Below are 20,009 nucleotides of genomic sequence, written 5' to 3'. Positions count from 1 at the left end.
CGATTAGTTGAAAAGAAGAAATCAATCTGTTCCTTCATAAACTTAACTAAACTAGAACCAACTAGAGAGCAGGCTATTCTGGACTGGGTTTTGAGCAATGAGGAAGGGTTAATTAGCAATCTTGTCGTGAGAGGCCCCTTGGGTAAGAGTGACCATAATATGGTGGAATTCTTCATTAAGATGGAGAGTGACATAGTTAATTCAGAAACAAAGGTTCTGAACTTAAAGAGGGGTAACTTTGAAGGTATGAGACATGAATTAGCTAAGATAGACTGGCAAATGACACTTAAAGGATTGACGGTGGATATGCAATGGCAAGCATTTAAAGGTTGCATGGATGAACTACAACAATTGTTCATCCCAATTTGGCAAAAGAATAAATCAAGGAAGGTAGTGCACCCATGGCTGACAAGAGAAATTAGGGATAGTATCAATTCCAAAGAAGAAGCATACAAATCAGCCAGAAAAAGTGGCTCACCTGAGGACTGGGAGAAATTCAGAGTTCAGCAGAGGAGGACAAAGGGCTTAATTAGGAAGGGGAGAAAAGATTATGAGAGAAAACTGGCAGGGAACATAAAAACTGACTGTAAAAGCTTTTATAGATATGTAAAAAGGAAAAGACTGGTAAAGACAAATGTAGGTCCCCTACAGACAGAAACAGGTGAATTGATTATGGGGAGCAAGGACATGGCAGACCAATTGAATAATTACTTTGGTTTTGTCTTCAATAAGGAGGACATAAATAATCTTCCAGAAATAGTAAGGGACAGAGGGTCCAGTGAGATGGAGGAACTGAGCGAAATACATGTTAGTAGGGAAGTGGTGTTGGGTAAATTGAAGGGATTAGAGGCAGATAAATCCCCAGGGCCAGATGGTCTGCATCCCAGAGTGCTTAAGGAAGTAGCCCAAGAAATAGTGGATGCATTAGTGATAATTTTTCAAAACTCCTCAGATTCTGGACTAGTTCCTGAGGATTGGAGGGCGGCTAATGTAACCCCACTTTTTAAAAAAGGAGGGAGAGAGAAACCGGGGAATTATAGACCAGTTAGCCTAACGTCAGTGGTGGGGAAACTGCTGGAGTCAGTTATCAAAGATGTGATAACAGGACATTTGGAAAGCGGTGAAATCATCGGACAAAGTCAGCATGGATTTGTGAAAGGAAAATCATGTCTGACGAATCTCATAGAATTTTTTGAGGATGTAACTAGTAGAGTGGATAGGGGAGAACCAGTGGATGTGGTATATTTGGATTTTCAAAAGGCTTTTGACAAGGTCCCACACAGGAGATTAGTGTGCAAACTTAAAGCACACGGTATTGGGGGTAAGGTATTGATGTGGATAGAGAATTGGTTAGCAGACAGGAAGCAAAGAGTGGGAATAAACAGGACCTTTTCAGAATGGCAGGCAGTGACTAGTGGGGTACTGCAAGGCTCAGTGCTGGGACCCCAGTTGTTTACAATATATATTAATGACTTGGATGAGGGAATTAAATGCAGCATCTCCAAGTTTGCGGATGACACGAAGCTGGGTGGCAGTGTTAGCTGTGAGGAGGATGCTAAGAGGATGCAGAGTGACTTGGATAGGTTGGGTGAGTGGGCAAATTCATGGCAGATGCAATTTAATGTGGATAAATGTGAAGTTATCCACTTTGGTGGCAAAAATAGGAAAACAGATTATTATCTGAATGGTGGCCGATTAGGAAAAAGGGAGGTGCAACGAGACCTGGGTGTCATTATACACCAGTCATTGAAAGTGGGCATGCAGGTACAGCAGGCAGTGAAAAAGGCGAATGGTATGCTGGCATTTATAGCGAGAGGATTCGAGTACAGGAGCAGGGAGGTACTACTGCAGTTGTACAAGGCCTTGGTGAGACCACATCTGGAGTATTGTGTGCAGTTTTGGTCCCCTAATCTGAGGAAAGACATCCTTGCCATAGAGGGAGTGCAAAGAGGGTTCACCAGATTGATTCCTGGGATGGCAGGACTTTCATATGAAGAAAGACTGGATGAACTGGGCTTGTACTCGCTGGAATTTAGAAGATTGAGGGGGGATCTGATTGAAACGTATCAAATCCTAAAGGGATTGGACAGGCTAGATGCAGGAAGATTGTTCCCGATGTTGGGGAAGTCCAGAACGAGGGGCACAGTTTGAGGATAAAGGAGATTAGGAAAAACTTCTTCACACAGAGAGTAGTGAATCTATGGAATTCTCTGCCACAGGAAACAGTTGAGGCCAGTTCATTGGCTATATTTAAGAGGGAGTTAGATATGGCCCTTGTGGCTACGGGGATCAGGGGGTATGGAGGGAAGGCTGGGGCAGGGTTCTGAGTTGGATGATCAGCCATGATCATAATAAATGGCGGTGCAGGCTCGAAGGGCCGAATGGCCTACTCCTGCACCTATTTTCTATCTTTCTATGTTTCTATGTTTAACAAAGTCCAGGTCCTGAAGCAAATTAGAATTAAATCGCCATTGCCTATTAGTAGAAGAAGTACCATTAAAATGATAGAAAATTTCATTGGAGCATGGTCCGAAATGGCGATAATGTCATAATTGCAGTCAATTACAGATGGAATTAAACAAGAGTCAATAAAAAAGTAGTCAATTCGAGAGTCAATCATAAAAGAGTTAATAAGACTTATTCGGTGAAGCCAGACTAGATATGGATCTTTCCAACATGGGATTTAAACAGCAGTTAAAATCACCCCCCATTATCAACATATACTCATTTAAGTTAAGGAAGGAAGTGACTAAGTGCTTAAAAATTACAGGATAATCCACATTTGGAGCATAAACGTTAACCATAGCAACTTTTTTATTAAAAAATAACCCAGTAATTAACAAAAATCTACCACTAGGATCTGAAATAATGTCTTGATGAGTAAATATAATTGAGGGATCTATAAAAATTGAAACTCCTTTCACTTTGGCTTTGGAGTTCCAGTGGTACTGTTATGCTATCCAAAACCTAAAGAAACATTGATTATCCTCTTTCCTCACATGAGTTTCTTGTGCAAAAATGTGAGTATTCAGCCTTTGGAATACTTCAAAAATCTTTCTCCATTTTATTGGATAGTTTAAACCATTTGTATTCCAAGAGACAAAATTAATAATGTGAGCCATAACTTAATGTTAACCCTTTGGTATATGAAGAGTTAACCATAATGTAAACTCATGAGATCAGAAGAGGAATAAATATTCAGAGTGGAACCGGAAATCATGACACTGCAGGACAGATCGCTCCCAAATGCGCTGTCCATCCCTGCCGGGTTGATGTAAAGGATCAAAAACCCAAAACCCAATAATTAAACCACTGCATTGCTGCGTAATAATTGTTGCTTTAATCGGGCAGGGCCTTCTCATTTTATCCTTTAAAATTGTTCCGATCGTTGACCGATTGTAGCCTAACGCTTTTCCAATGACCGATGGCACTTCATCTCTTTCTGATCGCTTTATTATTTCCACTTTATTTTAAATCGCAATCGTGATTATTTTCGTGAAACACTGCGGATTCAGAGCTCCGCCGCCAGGTCCTAACGCCCACCGCACTGAGATAGGTTAAATAAGGTCCGGGGTTCCGCTGGGTCCTAAGGTCCACCGCATTGAGACAGGTTGAAAAAGGGATTTGAGCATCCGTGTTTTTTGGTATCGGCGAGGGGTCCCGGAACCAATCCCTCGCAGATAAGGAGGGCCAACTGTAGAAACAAAATGGCAACGTCTAAAGAGAAACTGGCCTGGCCAAACAAACTGTGTTACTTTTGTAGCAGTGGCTCACAAAAACCAGGCCAATGCAGGTTTAAAGATGAAACTTGCAGAAAATGCAACAAAGTAGGACACATACAAAGAGCATGTTGGTCAGACAGAAGTAAATGGTCTGCAGAGGAAAGAGAAAAAGATAAAAAGTCATGTTACACTTTCAAGAAGAACACTAATCTGCATGCTGTTGATGAAAAATCTGATAATGATGAGTGACAGAAGTGGCTTGCCTTGAGATTTACAATATGAAAACTAATAATAGATAAGCAATACGGCTTACATCAAAAGTGAACAGAAAATTAATTAAAATGGAATTGGACACTGGCTCGGCTGTTTCAGTCATTCCACAAAATGAGTTTGAATGGCATTTCAAAGATACTGAACTAAAGCCTGCAGATATCCAACTAAGAACTTATACTGGAGAAAAGATAACTCCTGTGGGAATGATATTCATAACAGTGAAATACAACAACCAACAAGCCTCATTGTGTTATTACCACATACTGTTGTAAAAACAGGAGGGGCAGTATTGTGGGAACGCAAGTGGCTGAGACAACTTGACTGGAGATCCATCCATCATTTGCATGCCACATCCCCTGCAAAAGAGTCAACTGAAAGCAAATTAAGAAAAGTTCTGGATGATGCTACAACCATTTCCATGCTATACATCATGAACCATCACCCATCAGAAGGCAAATAGGTATTGGTACCAACCTTTGTGCCTCTGGTCGGAAAGCCAAGAAGGACCATGCTGCTCAGAGAAATTGTGAAAGTGACAAAAGCAGTAGTCCGACTACAATAGTTTTTGTAGGCAACATATCTGAGAAAACCTCTGATATTTTAATCATGCAGTTACTTGCGAAATGTGGCTTGGTTTTGAGCTGGCTCAAGAGCTGCAGAAAACTTGCAAGCATTTGGGTTTTGTGAGTATAAAGAACCAGAATCTACTCTGCGTGCATTAAGGATATTGCATCAACTTCAAGTGGGAGTCAAAAAGCGGCTTGTAAAAGTAGATGCAAAGTCCAAAGCCCAGCTGGATAAATGGAAGGCCAAAAAGAAAGGAATCAATGGAGATAGGAACAGAGAGGATTCATCAGATGATGCGGTGGATGAGGAAACCAAGAGGAGCGATCAGATCGTAAAGGGAGCAATAGAAGGCTCAATAAGAAAATACTTCAATTAACTAAATGCACCTTCTCAAGATCAAGATGCACATCCTAGAAAGAAGAGAAAGAAAAGGAGCAGGATAAAGAGAGAGAAAGAAACCAGGACTGGGAGAGAAAAAGATCAAAGTTGATGACAGAAAATCCGAGAAAAGGAGAAGAAAGGAGTCCAGAGCACTCAGAACCACTTCCTATGGTGTCAAGAGTCAACTCCTCCAACAACCACGAAGGAGGCCCCAGAACCCTGAGATTGTTTCACCTGCCAAGCAGAGTGATCTCCTTGTCAGGAAAAACGTTATCCCATAAGAAAGCCTGCAGAATCATTAAATTTTTAGATCTGAACAGGACCATTTAAAAATTTCCTATGCTGTAGATGTCTTCTAGTAGTTGTATTATATACCTACATTGCTAATGAGTTGAAATACATTCTTTATTGAGTTGGAGTTTATAGCCAAGAGGGAGGAGTGTTGTACATTTGATATTTCTGTAATATTTGAATAATCTTGTAAATATATTGTTTGATTAAACATTCTTTGTTATTTATATCTATCTATATACTACTAAAACTCTCATGCTCTGTCTGTCTGTTTGTGACCTCTAACTAGTGCAAACGGTGCATTACAGCTGCACTTTTTTTTGGCTAAATCGAATTAAAATGCGCTAACTTACAGAATGCGGGCCAGGTTCAGTGTTATATATTCATATAAAATTGCTCATTCGCCAAAATAAACAGGCTCCCTTTTAACCCGAGACCCGATCAGCCATCATGGAAATCGGGACGCGACAGCCCGATGCATGTGCACGGCCAGTCTCAGCAGCGACACCAACCAGAGCAAAAGGGCAGGGCAGCTCTATTTCGAGGGGTCACATTTTGCTAATTTCAGCGTGTGCAGGATTGGGACAGATCTAACTGCCACCCATCAATAAGAGATAATTAAATCTTGTTGTAATGACATACGTCGAGACACCCATAAAACCCTTTGCTGCGGTCAAAAGACAGCGGTGACTATATCACGTTCGTTTAGGAGAGCGCCAACCACATCATCAAGAATAATCAGCATCCTTTGGTGTTACTGCTTCACATCTTCTAGCCAGCATTAGAGTAAAAAAAATGGTCAGCCTAATTATGCCGCATGGAAAGGGAAGGGGGACATTATGGTCAAGAGATGACGCCAAACGTTGTTGGGAAGCAGCAAGGAGAGGGAGAGAACAAGAATCCGATGAGGCCAGGGCCGCAAGACTCCAGAATCAAAGAGTCAGGACAAAAAAAGGTGAGAGAAGAAGAGACAAAGGAGGAGAGGTATGCACGTCTCCAGGATCAGACAAACAACAAACAGCAGAAGAACTGAAGAGATGGGGGATGAAAGGACTGCATGTCTCCAGAATGACAACGAGAGGCACAAGGGTGGCAGATAAACCAGAAATGATGCCATCAAAAGTGTCCTTCGTTAAATGAGGTGCAGCTATATTTGCTTTGCTACGCATTGTTCTTCTTTAATAAACTGAGGTTTTCTACTTCCGTTTCCAAAGCGATACCAATAGCATTCAGGAAAATTTAATGTTCATCCTGGTCACATCAGACTGCACTACACTTCTCTCAAAGGGTGCCCCAACGGGTCACCCTGTGGTCTAGTAATTTATTATGATTATATATATATAAAAATACTTGAACTGTATATGTCATGACACTACCATGTGATACGTGCATGCCTCGCTTAAGGTAAAAACCGCAAAGTTAGACCAGTTCTCTTGGACTCCTAATATTTATTGCAATGAGTTATTACATCCTCCTTATGCCAGAGAAAAGCTCTAGCTCACTCAACCTATCATTATAACACATCCTTTCTAATCCAGACAGCATCCGTATTTGTTCAAGATAATTCTGTTCAATTTAAGAACTAGCATCAGCGTGAGAAAGTTGATACTGGGGCAACATAGTCAAACTCCATGTTTAGGATACTACCTAGAAGGCAGGCCTTTTGATTTTGACCAACATCACTGACAACAAATGGATTGTGAATTCCACATTTATTAATAGTACTCTTCACACTTTCCTGCTAACCAGTTAAATACAGAGCACTGACCATTCTATTAGATTTCTTGACTTCAAGAAATCACAAATTATAGTACTTCAGATCTTTCTCACTATCCCTCCCTTTTTCCCTTTGCTTGTTACTGTCCCTTTCTGATCCAAAATGATTAGCTCTCAGCTTCGTGCCTCCATGTCCCCATCTCTGGAATCTTAAGTTCAGCATGACAATGAACTTTTCTTTCACAAACTCCAGTTCTGTAGTAAGGATTCTTCAATCCCACACTGAAGACTCTTTCTCTTATACAGACAGTTTCCAATCCATCTAGATCTCACTACATCTCCACATCTATTCAATGAAAACTGTTCATTTGCTAAGGATAAATCTCAATGTTGTCATCAAGTCTGCAGAAAGAGTGACAGCACTATTAGTGCATAAACTGATCTCTAGTTGGAAAGTCAGTTTTCCGACACTTCGTCAGTCACTCTGCACAATGAACTAACATATTAACATCAGTCCTTTGTGTCACAGAAAATCACTGACCCAATTTCCTCAGCAGATCTTCCTACAATAGCATCCTCATCTCAATTTCCCAACCAAACACACCCCTGCTTCTACCTCAACTTTTTATACCTTTGTCCAGTCTCATCCACTTACATCCTTGACACCATTGTTATCCACTGCAATTTTAATAGTTTCTTCAATCAATTAATTCCCCCCCAACTTTTCTTCAATAATTATTCCTTTAAATCCACTCATTTCCTTAAAATCAAATACGTAGAAATGGAAACAGGCATGGGTATATGCTGTACGGGTCCTTTTGTGTGATACAAGGAAGAACCCTTCTTCCAGTCCTGGGCAGGTCCCCACCTTCAGCTCTTTCAATTATTGATACACCTTCCTGTTCACATATAGAAATTTAGTTTTCAGCTCCTTTACTGCCAATTTCCCCCCTTATCTGCTGGATATTTTCAGCACTTTCTTTTGAAGTACCTTGGAGGCTAATAGATGCCAAGAAAATGAGAGCAACTTTGTGAGACAAAATAACAACCTGGACAATGAAAACAGCTATTTAGATCCTGCTGAGATCCACCCATCCCAAAAAGAGGAATATTTGACAAGCATCTTTACCAAGATGACTTATAATCAACCTCATTGCTAATTATTCCTTTAAAATCTGTTAGAAACTTTGCAAGACATGCTGAAATGTTTTGGTATATGCAAACTACTAATTAAAAGAAAAATAAACATGTTTCTGTATTGATATGTAACTTCTCACAACAAAAAGAATATACTCCTATGGAATCATCAACTCTCAATAAACTATGACATTGCCTGCTGTAATACAAAAATCTAACAATTTTATGTACAAGATACTGTTCCCTTCACAATTCCTGGACCGCTTTTCCTCCCTTATCAGCAAATCATTTTTACAGCATTTCCCGCACTGATTCTTTTACCTCCTCCTTCCCATCATCAAGATACCCTAACAGTTGTTCCCAGTGAAGAAGCCATTTACAAATGTACTTGCACTTATCCCGATCGGTGCTGTCTTCTATGCCAGAGACACTTGGGTGACCTATCTGCGAAGCACTCGCAAACAATCTGCACGTGCTATTTGTAGCTCCCTGTTGCCTGAAATTTTAATTCTCCATCCCACTCCCACCCATCTGCTTGTGGCCTCCTGCGGTGTTATAACAAGGCCAAGCACTTTACAGCCACCTGGATTTTATATCAAATTCTACAACTTCATGCAACTTATTTTCTTTCCGAGTCATTCATTTTTATTTAATTTTATATAGAGACACAGTATGATAACAGGCCCTTCCGGACCCATGCTGCCCAACCATACCCATGTGACCAAATAACCTACTGACTCATACATCTTTGGATGTAGGAAAATCTGGAGCACCCAGAGGAAACCCATGTAGTCACATGGAGAATGTACAAGCAGCTGTGGAATTTAACACAGGTTGCTGGCACTGCGGGAGCAGTGCGCTAACCGCTATGATACTGTGCCATCTCAATATCATCTTTGATATTGGGTTTGTGTTTCTCACTCTTTTGTGATCTCACTGTCAAAGCTTTGAATTGCTTTCTCACTCGGTTTCCATTAAACTGTGACCAGATCATCTCTACAGCAACCTTGACTTCTTAATCAGAAATATTACCTTTGTCCTCAACTTCTCTGCAACTTTAAATGAACATGTTTTCTCTCTGTCATGCAGTAATGTTTCAGATTTTCACGTAATGCACAATCGTGTCTCACAAATAGTAATGAGGTAAATGACCAGATAACCTAACACAATATTGGTTGCGAGGGACACCAGGAGGAACTCCCTGCCAGGATACCAGCACGCTGATTGAGCAGATGTCCTTTCTATAACACAAGTACAATGGGTGCACACCTGGGAGTGTCAGACTCCAAGACCAAAAACATGTTAACCAATCAGCAGTCTGTTGGGTTGTCCCAAGTGGACTACCACTGTAGTTTCAAGGGTGTGGCCTCCTCAACATCCCAGCCAGGCAATACCAATGGAACACCACAGTCAGAGACCTTTCCCTCTCTACATCTAAATATACAGATATAGGCGGGATTCTAGTAGAGGTGCAAACAACAGGAATTCTGCAGACGCTAGAAATTCAAGCAACACACATCAAAGTTGCTGGTGAACGCAGCAGGCCAGGCAGCATCTCTAGGAAGAGGTACAGTCGACGTTTCAGGCCGAGACCCTTCATCCTGCCTGGCCCGCTGTGTTCACCAGCAACTTTGATGTGTGTTGCTTCTAGTAGAGGTGGTCTGAATCAGGATCTGACCCACTATATCGGCATACTTTAAAGATTCAAGCCATCTTGTCTCCTGCCTCCTTGGCTTCAAATAAACTCATTCAACAGTGAAGCTGACTGTGGAACCCACCCTCCCATTTCTTATTCACGTTCAAGTCAGGTTTGTGTTATCTTTTAATGAGACTTTGATCACTGGTGTCTCCTAGCACTATTGGAAATTCATACAGATCCATTCAATTATTCAGGATTTACTCTATCAATAACATAAAACAATATTTCACATGAAAACAGGGAAAACATGTTACACAAAACTTATTCTGTTTGTAGTCTATGTATTATGTATTAAGGAGATATCTCAACTGAGAATGGTTCGCCAACTGAGTACGTACTGCAATTTCAAAGGCTAAAAGGGCCCATTCTGCGCTGTATCTCAATAAATAAATAAATGAGCTCTAGCTGAAAGATCATCGTTATTTACTATGGTAAAAAGGATCATTCAAGGCCTTTACAGTAATGTCTCATCAGTCCCATTCCTCGTTTTCACCTAGCTATGCAGCTCTCTCATTTTCATCAGCTCTCCATGGATACTTCTAGCACTTACCCACTCTAAGGGGTAATTTACAGTGGCCAATTAACCCATCAGTCCACCTTCAAAGTGTGGAAAGAAACTGTTAAACTCAGCAGAACCTTATGCAGTTCACAGGAATAATGTACAACTTCCACATGGACAGCACCAAGATCAGGGGTACCTGGAACAATGAGGCAGCAATACTGACTTTTGAATCACTGTGCTGTCCATTAGCCCCAGGTCTCCGAGCAGGAGAACAGTGACCAACCTTGAGGCTACATATAGGAAAGAGGCTTGTAGAACCTCATGCGATGACACACTTGATCCACAAACTAGGCTAAATCACCACTGGACAATTGAAAGATGGCTGTGAAAGAGAAGGACAGTACTGCCATCAATTCTGATCTGTCATTCATAATTGATCTGTACATTAATATTGCCCAACAATCATGTCAGCGAATTATTAAAAGATGACAACGAATCCCCTTCTAATGAGCACAATGCAGCAAGGAGCACTCTCTCACACAGTCCAACAACGTTCTAACCTTACTGACATATTTCACCCACATAACACTGAGTTCAGACAAAAAGACCAAGTAAAATTTAAAGCAACTAGAAATTACCCATAATCAGCATTCAGCACCTCTCCCGACAAACTCCTTACCCAGGATAATTCTGTACTAGCCACTTAAGTTTTGATTGCCTGTCAGTGATAGTTTCCACCCAAGACACCTCTGGTACTGCCAGTTCAATCTTGACGGCAAATATTTTCCTTTTAGCAGATTAGAGTAAAGCACAAAATTAATCCTCACATGAACTATTATAATATTCTCACACTTTTCAATACAGAAACTCAGAAACACAATCTCAATAGTTGCAGCAATTGATTTATGCACAGCGATCCAAAAAAGAGCAAATGGCATGTGACCAGTTGGTATGTTACAGGTGTATTTCACCAGGCACAACACCGGGAAAATTTCCTTCCCTTCTTCTAATTCCACCACTGGATATTTAAATAAAATTGACACCCCCACTGCAAAAAGTTTAGAAAATCTTTAGAATTTAAAAACAGAGTAGCAAAACATTATATACATTGACTCTTATGTTTCTGCAGAGTACATTAGTGATAATGGCAAACATTATATTAACATTTAACAGACGAATAGCAAGCTAGCAGAAGATTAAGAGACAAGGGCAATGGGAAAAGAACAGGTACTTAAGATTAGAAGTGCTGTTCATATGGAGGATAAAAGCCAACAGAGGCCAGACAGGGCAAATATTGTCTGTTTTCATGTTATTTCTTATATAATTACATATAATCATATTCTGTTCCAGATTCCTTCAACATAAGTAATTGTAATTAAAGAGAAAAAAATCAGAATGAAAGATATAATTTAGCTGTAATAATTTAGTCAGTGGACAAGAAAATGAAATTCCCTTTGAAACATCTTAAATTAAGTAAAATGCATAATGCGGCAAGACAAGATATTTCTAATGGCCCAGGATTCCACCGCAAAACCCCACTGCATCCAAGATATGACAATGATCTTACAGTTTTCTGCACTGAACCATACACTTTAAATGTCAGTTCTATCAGCTACCTAGATTGCTCCTACTTGCTTACCACTCAGAGCTGTTAAAAGACCACAAAAAGACCAACTAAGAGTTCAACACTGTCAAAGGGGTAAAGAATTTAGAAATTCCTTACTACAAATTTAAGCCATACATGTATTTTTTAAAAATTGACCCCACTTTGCTGAAGGTACTGGCTCTTGCTTGTGAACGATTCCAACATAAAACAATGGATTATAACTCAAAGCTACATAAGCCATCCACCTCAGGCTTAAGTAGTTTTAATCTTCAGGAAGCTGCAGACTGCCAGAAATTCCTTACATCACACTGAATGCCCTAGATAGAATGGACATGGAAAGGATATTGCCAATAGTAGGGGAGTCAATGACTGGTAGGCTCGTTCACAGAATAGAAAGGTGCCCCTTTAGAACAAGATAAGGTGGAATTTCTTTAGCCAGAAGCTGGTGAGTTTGTGGAATTCATTGCCACAGATGGCTATGGATGCCAAGTCGTGAGGTATCATTTAAAGTAGAGATTGATTAGTAAATGTGTCAAAGGTTACAGGAAAAAGGCAGGAGAATGGGATTGAGAGGGAAAATAAATCAGCCAAGATCAACTGGCAGAGCAGGTTTGATGGACCATGGCCTATTTCTGCTCCTAGGACTTATGATCTTATAGTCACCAACAGATGTGCTCTGTCCATGCACAACAGTTTCACACCAAAGAAAAGACAAACGACTGCAACACACAATCAAGCATTCACAGACGACAGGAAACAAAGTGTTCAAACATTAACAGTATATATAAGTAAAACATCAGTTATTTAAAATGTTTTCAGGACAAATTTATATTTCTATTGAAGTTAAATTAAATAACAAAATAATGAACATATTAATCCTAAACATTGCTACAGAATAATTGTCACATAAGCTAAGTTAACTGAAACTATTTTGATATCAAAAGAACGGGGTTTACACCTCATTGTCAAGTTTTCCATTATGTTGAGGAATTAGTAATAAGTGTACCTTCTCTCATAAAGTGGGGTAGTTATGAGACAATGCTGTTTCAAAATTATGAGGTTTTACACTTAAATACCACATTGCAACAGACGTGGCTTTCTCCGATACTGAAACCCGAGTCATTAGACCGCCAAAGGAAACACCTGCCATTTGCAAATATATCGCATAGTCCTATGATTTTTGTCTAAGATGAAAGTTTATTGAGATAAATGTATACTGAGATACCCACTGGAAGTGATGTGGTTCGACTGACAGCCTTCGGAAGACAGGTAAGTGAAAAACCCATCCACGGCTCGCGGCGCATTGTGGTAATTGTAGTCTTCATGACATTACTTTAAATAAGTATTTCTACACACAGGAACTACAACACCACAATGCACCGTTCAAGAATTTATCCTCACTTTCCTTTAACTCCTATCGGTACTTAAAACCGATAAAACGATGCCTAAATCTGAAGAACTGGTACAAAGCTGCAACACGAAAACTCAACTTTTCATTCCTTGATATTGGCAAGCTAATGTTGGAGGTAATTTATCTGTTCGTCCCGCAGGCACTCCAAAGCATACTGGGACTTGGTGTTCCAACTGGACGTCAGCACCTACAGTGCCGATAGACAGCGGCCCAATTGAACTACACCTACCAGTATGCATTGCGCACACACCGGCAGTTTCCGATCTTTCGATCCGTCAAAGGCCGTGGTCTTTCTCAGAGGCAAAAAAAACGCGCGGCGGGAGGACGAAGGGAAAAGAGACCGAGCTCTCTCAAAAGAGTGACCTGTTCTTCAATCACGTTCTCTGACTGCGATAACCTATCCAATTCTGCGCCCACATCCCCAACCACTCTTACCTGAGTTACGGCTCACTCGCCACGGCCTCCACTCCCCAAATGAACACGTCACTACGGCCTCGTTCCCGCTGCCGACCAGACTGACCCAGCTGCTGCCGGCAAACGTCGATCGATATATCCATTGTGCGAGGCTCCGACTTCTTCTCTTGCCAACCTCCTCCTCCGGCTGTTGCTACTCGGGAGTCGGGGCTGGGGGAACGTGGTTCCAGTCCGGCCCGACGGTGAATCCAGAAGCCAACATGTGTAGTACAAGGGTGGGCCCCATTCATGACAAAATAAGAGCATGCATATGGGCATTGTATTAACTGAAAAGGCTTTCAGCAAGTCGTTGTTTAGGAGACACCTTAGACGCTGCGTCTGTTAGAAATTTATAGAGGAGACACGTTAGAAAGGTTGGCTGAAGTTCCAGTAGGCAAGTCATCATGAGTGGCTTTATGCATCTTACGATTTTGCAGACGATTGGGGGGTTATCGTGGGGAGGAGGGGGTACTGACCATAGCTTTCGGTATTCTGTCAGAAGTCCCAGAGCACCGGAGAGTGGCCAGCAAGGCTCCCTTGTTTCAAAAAGAGAAGCTAACAACTACAGTTTAGTCCTATTGGTGAGGAAAATGTTTTAAAAAATTGATCTCTTTATGGATCTAGAGGCAAAGGAATCCATTTAGTTAGCCTCCGTACAATTTTTTGAACATCTGTATTAATAATCTAAATTTGGGGTGCATTCCACAATCTCTACAGTTCTGGATGGCAAAAATCTTCATAGTATTGTGAACTATTAAGAGAATAGCGATGGATTGTGGCGAGATATTAACCAGACTCTTGGAATGTGAGGGTGCATTGTTGATGAAGTTAATGCAGAGAAGTCTGAGGTGGTACATTTTGGGCAGGAGTGAGAGATTGCAGAGGAGTAAAGGAGTTTTTAGAAAAAAGGGGTATGGGAGCAAGGTGAGCATAAATCATTGCAATCAGAATCAGGTTTAATATCATACATAGTGAAATTTGTTAACTTTGCAGCAGCAGTACAATACAATATATAAAAAAAACAATTAGAGTAAGTAAATATGTAGATTAAATTGTTAAGATGAGTAATGTAAAAAAACAAATTGAAAAATGAAAACAACAGGAATCTGCAGATGCTGGAAATTCAAGCAACACACATCAAAGTTGCTGGTGAACGCAGCAGGCCAGGCAGCATCTCTAGGAAGAGGTACAGTCAACGTTTCAGGCTGAGACCCTTCGTCAGGACTAACTGAAGGAAGAGAGTTAGTAAGAGATTTGAAAATTGAAAAATGAAGTAGTGCAGTAGTGTACATAGGCTCAATGTCCATTTAGAAATCGGACATTGGGAAGAAGCTGTTCCTGAGTTCCTGAGTGTACCTTCAGACTTCTGTACCTCCTTCCTGATGGTAATAATGAGAAGAAGGCACGTCCTGGGTGGTGGGGGTCCTTAATGATGGAAAACGCTTTTCTGAGACACAGCTGCTTGAAGATGTCTTGGATACTACAGAGGCTACTGCCCATGATGGAGCTGACTAATTTTACAACACTCTGCAGCTTTCTACGATCCTGTGCAGGAACCCCACCACCACACCAAACAGTGATGCAGCCAGTCAGAATGCTCTCCACGGTACATCTGTAAGAATGACAAATTGTAGCTTTTGGAATCTGGAGAACAAGGAGGAGTTCAGTGGGTCCACATTTACTGAAAATGGCAGAGCAGGTTTAGAAAGCAGTTAATAAGGCAATCAAAATTCTTGACTTTATCAATGGAAGAATTGAATAGAAAAGCAGGAAAGTAATGCTGAATCCTTATAAAATACTGGTCCAGATCAACTACAGTATTTTTTGGTTACTTCATTGTAGGAAAGATGTGAAGGCATGAGAGAGGATTCAGAAAAGAAGAGGAAGTGCAGTTACAAAAATAGATTGTGGGGGGGGGGGGGAACGACTCTATTTTAAACAGAAAGCTGAGAGCCAGTCTGAAAGAAGTAAATGAAATGACGAGTGATCTCAACAGAGTGGATAGAAATTCAAGAAATAGTCACAGATATAAAATTTGGAAAAAAAAAATGTTTCTGCAGTGTGAGTTTGAAATCTGGAATGCACGCCAGGGGAATTGATGGAGCAGATATCATTACAGCCTTTAAGAGGAATGTGAATTAATAGTTGAAATTTGTAAGGCAGTGGAAAAGGGGCCGGTGGGTGGAACTAAAGAATTACTATGGTAGGGAGCCAACCCAGACACAAGGAGACAGAGGAGGTCCTTAATAAATGCTTTGCTCCATTGTTCTCCAGTGTGAAGGATCTGGATGTGAGGTCAGCATTGAACAGGCTAATTGGAGCATGTTGAGGTTAAGAAAGAGTCCATTTTAGAGCCTACAACAAACATTAGGATGGATAAGTCCCCGCAAACAGCTGAAATATACCCCAGGTTAATATGGGAAGCGAAGAGGGAGATTGCTGGAGCATTGACGATGACCTTTGCATCTCCCTGGCCACACCACAGGAGAAGTGCCCAGAGCGTTGGAGGATGGTAAACATTTCATTGCTTGAGAAAAGTGATGGGGGTAATCCTGGGAATTTTAGACCAGTGAGTTATGTCAACAGTGGGCAAACTAGTGGAAGGGATTCTTAGTGAGAGGATTTATGGGCATTTGGAGAAGCATATTGGGGATAGTCAGCATGGCTTTGTGAGGGGCAGGTTGTGCTTCACAAGCCTGGTGGAATTTTTCAAGGAGGTGACAAAACAAGTAGATTAAGGTAGAGTGGTGTATATGGATTTTAATAAGGTGTTTGGTAAGGTTCCCATGGTAGGCTCATCCAAAAAGTCATGAATCCTTGGATTCAGAGAAACGTGGTTGAATGGGTTCAGACAGAGGATGGGAGTCGATGGAGTGTATTTTGTCTGGAGGTCAGTGTCTAGTGGTGTTCCTCAGGGGTCTGTTCTGGGACCTCTGCTTTTTCTGATCTTTAGAAATGACTTGGATGAGGTGGGTTAGTACGTGTGCTAACAACACAGAGGTTGATGGTGATGTGGATCATGTAGAAGATTTTTGCAGGTTACTTCGGGACATTTTTCTGTAAAGAATTATGGTAAATATCACCGCGAAGGTATGGTTGCATCAAAGGTTGAAGGGTGCCGGTGCGGGGCAAAGTTGAGGCATATTTGAGATGGAGTTGGGGCAAGCAGAGTAAGTTGGAGCAGAGGTAGTTTTGGGGCACATGCACCTAAACTGCGAGCGAGGTTTGATGGATCTAAGTGCCAGGCCGAAATGTGGTGGCAGGGTCCAGGCACAGCATATCGAAGCGACAGGGCCTGGGACTCAGAGCGAGGAACGACCGAACATTTGGACGATTTAAACGTCGGACCCAATGGATTGAAAAGGCAGGATGTCAGGACAAGGAGAGAAGTCCAGGCTGGTTCTGCGACGTTTACTCCACTCTTTGCCGTGCTGAGGCTGTGGGCCTGCTCTGGGCTTTGTGTGTGAGGGCTCACTCTCATTCTAAATGCTATTTGCTTACTTCCATTGCTTGCATGATTTTGTTTTTTTCTCTGCACATTGGGTGTTTGTCGGTCTTTTCTTAAATTTTTTATTGTGGGGGGTGATTCTTGTTTCGTGGCTGCCCATTGTATAATGTATACATGGTTTGATAATAAATGTACTTTGAACATTGATAGGATGTAGAGCTGGGCAGAGAAGTGGCAAATGGCGTTCAGTCTGGAAAAGTGTGAAGTTTTATACTTTGGAAGATTAAACATGAAGACAAGGTAAAGCGTATTGACAGGATGCCTGGCATTGTGGAGGAACAGAGCATTCTTGAGGTTCAAGTCCATAGATCCCTCAAAGTTGCCGTGCAAGTTGATAGATTGGTTCAGGGGATTGAGTTCCAGAGCTGAAAACTAATGTTGCAGCTCTGTAAAGCTCTGGTTAGATAACACTTGAAATATTCTGTTCATTTCTAGTTACCTCATTACAGGAAGAAGCTGGCTGGTGGCGTAGTGGCATCAGCACCGGACTTCAGAGCGAAGACCCCTGAGTTCGAATCCAGCTGGCTCCCCTGGCAGGCTTTCTATCCGTGCTGGGTTGAGCGTCGAGCTAGCGATTTGACCTCGTAAAAAAGAAATTGCCTGCCACAGAAACATCAACAGCAAAAAGTTGATGGCCTATGCTCTTGTGAGTTTAAAAGGCAATTTCCTTTTTTTCCATTATAGGAAGGGTATAGAAGCTTTAGAGAGGGTCCAGAGGAGATTTGCCAGGATTACAGAACGTGTCATATGAAGAAAGGTTGAATGAACTAGGCCTTTTCTCTTTGGAGCAACTGAGGATGAAAGGCAACTCGATAAAGGCATATAAGATTATTTGGGGCATAAAACGTCGACAGCGCCTTTTTTCGAAGGCATCAACGATCAATACCTGAGGATAACCATTTGAGCTGAGTGGAGGAAAGTTTAGATGTCAGAGTTAGGTTTTTCTACCCAGTGGTGGGTTGCTGGAATACCCTGCCAGGGGTGGTGGTAGAGAGTGATACAATAGCATTTAAGAGATTCTTAGATCGGTACATAGATGTAAGAAAAATAGAGGGCTATGTGAGAGGGAAGAGTTGGATTGATCGTGGAGTAGCTTTATATAGGTTGGAACAACAGCATGGGGATTGCTGGTCTGTGGCTGCCTGTCACGGCTCAGCACTGCCCCCTACCTGCTCGGAAGGCACGCCACATGCCAGTCAACATTTCACCCCTCCCAACTAATCAATGCACACTTAACCATTGGCCACCTTAATTGGATTAATCCGTCTAGCACCAAGTCTTTGGCCCCCCGGTGAATCACCTGGGCTGGACCCTCTAGCCCCCTGACCTATAAAGGGTGCTACATGTGCTTGGCTCGCTCTCTTTTTTGCTATCTCCAAGGGACCACCCTGCTTCACTCCAGGCTGAAGATTGCAGAGCAGCGCTGGGGACACGTGGTGAGCTGTGCATTGATTAGGGTTTTGGGAGCGTTTATTGTTGTCCCTGTAGCAGAGAGCCGTGCTTGCCCATAGTCAAGGGAGGCAGGTATCGTAGTTACTTTTCCTTTGCTTGTATATATACCTGTACTCTGTCCCCACACTTTTCCCGTGTATTGTACTGCTGACCCAACTTTTCCCACGCTCGTCTAAGCACGTTTGTGCAAATATTGTAGCCACCTGTGTTGTCCCCAAGCTCTTCTCCCCTTGTAAATAAACTCCTTATTGTTAAAACTGTGTGTCCAGAATCCTTGCCTTGAGACCTGAAGAATCTGTCTCATTTCCATCACAACACTGTCCAAAGCAGAGAAGGAGCTGTTGGGAAGACACTGAGAACCTTCTCCATTTCAGTTGGCGAAGTCTTGACGCGATAGGATTTTCAGTAACAAGTGAGACAAGTTCAGTGAAAATGTAAAATCCTCCCCATACCCCTCTCTTTAGATATGCGTAGATTGGAAATGAAGTGTGATAGGGTGAAGTCTGGAGGGGGAGGGATGAAGCAAAGGGCTAGAAAGTTGATTGGTGAAAGAGACAGAAGGCCTTGGAAGAAAGAATAGCGGGGAGGAGAACCAGAGGGAGGCGACAGGCAGGCAAGGAGATAAGGTGAGAGAGGGAAAAGGGAACGGGAAATGGTGAAGGAGAGGGGGTTAGGGATTCTTTCCCCAATTACTAACCTATTCTGTCCTATGCATCTATATCTACTCAATCATCCCTAACTGGTTATCTACAGGACAAAGCAGAGATGGCAATAAAACATTCCAGAAATTTGATCATATCCTCTTCTTGGATACTTTTGTCTGTTCAATGTCAACCAGTCTTCAAAAAGCAGCTTTATCGTTCATGTGCTTGTTGCCTCCTTCCTTGCTAGCCCATTGCAGTTTACATACCCTTGTCTACGCCCCTTCAATGCCTGATAATTAAAACTCAGCAGTGGTTGATGGTAGTTGCTGTGTGGCTATGGGCACAGCAAGGTAACTTTGTTTCAGGTTCACAGGCAGCAGTTCACATTCCATGTCATGACAGTGGATTGTCAGAATAATCTGACAGCAAGTCTTTGTCCCTTTGATTGATCTGCAGGTCTTTATTGGAATGGCTGCAAGGGCTGTCCTTTTGGTCGCTGGCCCAGCCACTGAAAGAGCCCAGCTCATTTGTATCCACTCCCATTCCAGGCTGGCATGGCTGCCGTCAGATGCTGTGTGCAATTTCTTTCTCAGTCTGCCTTGCCATCAAAGTTGTGGAACTTGATGTCCCTGCTGTAACTCTGATCC

General features: G+C 41.9%; 1 protein-coding gene across 1 annotated transcript in view; it reads right to left on the bottom strand.

The window, feature by feature from the left end:
• rer1 (retention in endoplasmic reticulum sorting receptor 1) overlaps positions 1-13,815 on the bottom strand; it is a 52,523-nt gene extending 38,708 nt beyond the window's left edge. The window contains exon 1 of the mRNA XM_063033438.1: positions 13,741-13,815. The gene's annotated coding sequence lies outside the window, so the exon portion shown is untranslated. The remainder of the gene's footprint in view (positions 1-13,740) is intronic.
• Positions 13,816-20,009: the final 6,194 nt, after the last annotated feature.

Source organism: Mobula hypostoma, chromosome 25 (genome assembly GCF_963921235.1).
Source record: "Mobula hypostoma chromosome 25, sMobHyp1.1, whole genome shotgun sequence".
NCBI lineage: Eukaryota > Metazoa > Chordata > Chondrichthyes > Myliobatiformes > Myliobatidae > Mobula > Mobula hypostoma.
The sequence above is the reverse complement of the archived record's forward strand: the minus strand, read 5'-3'. Positions and strand labels throughout refer to the sequence as shown.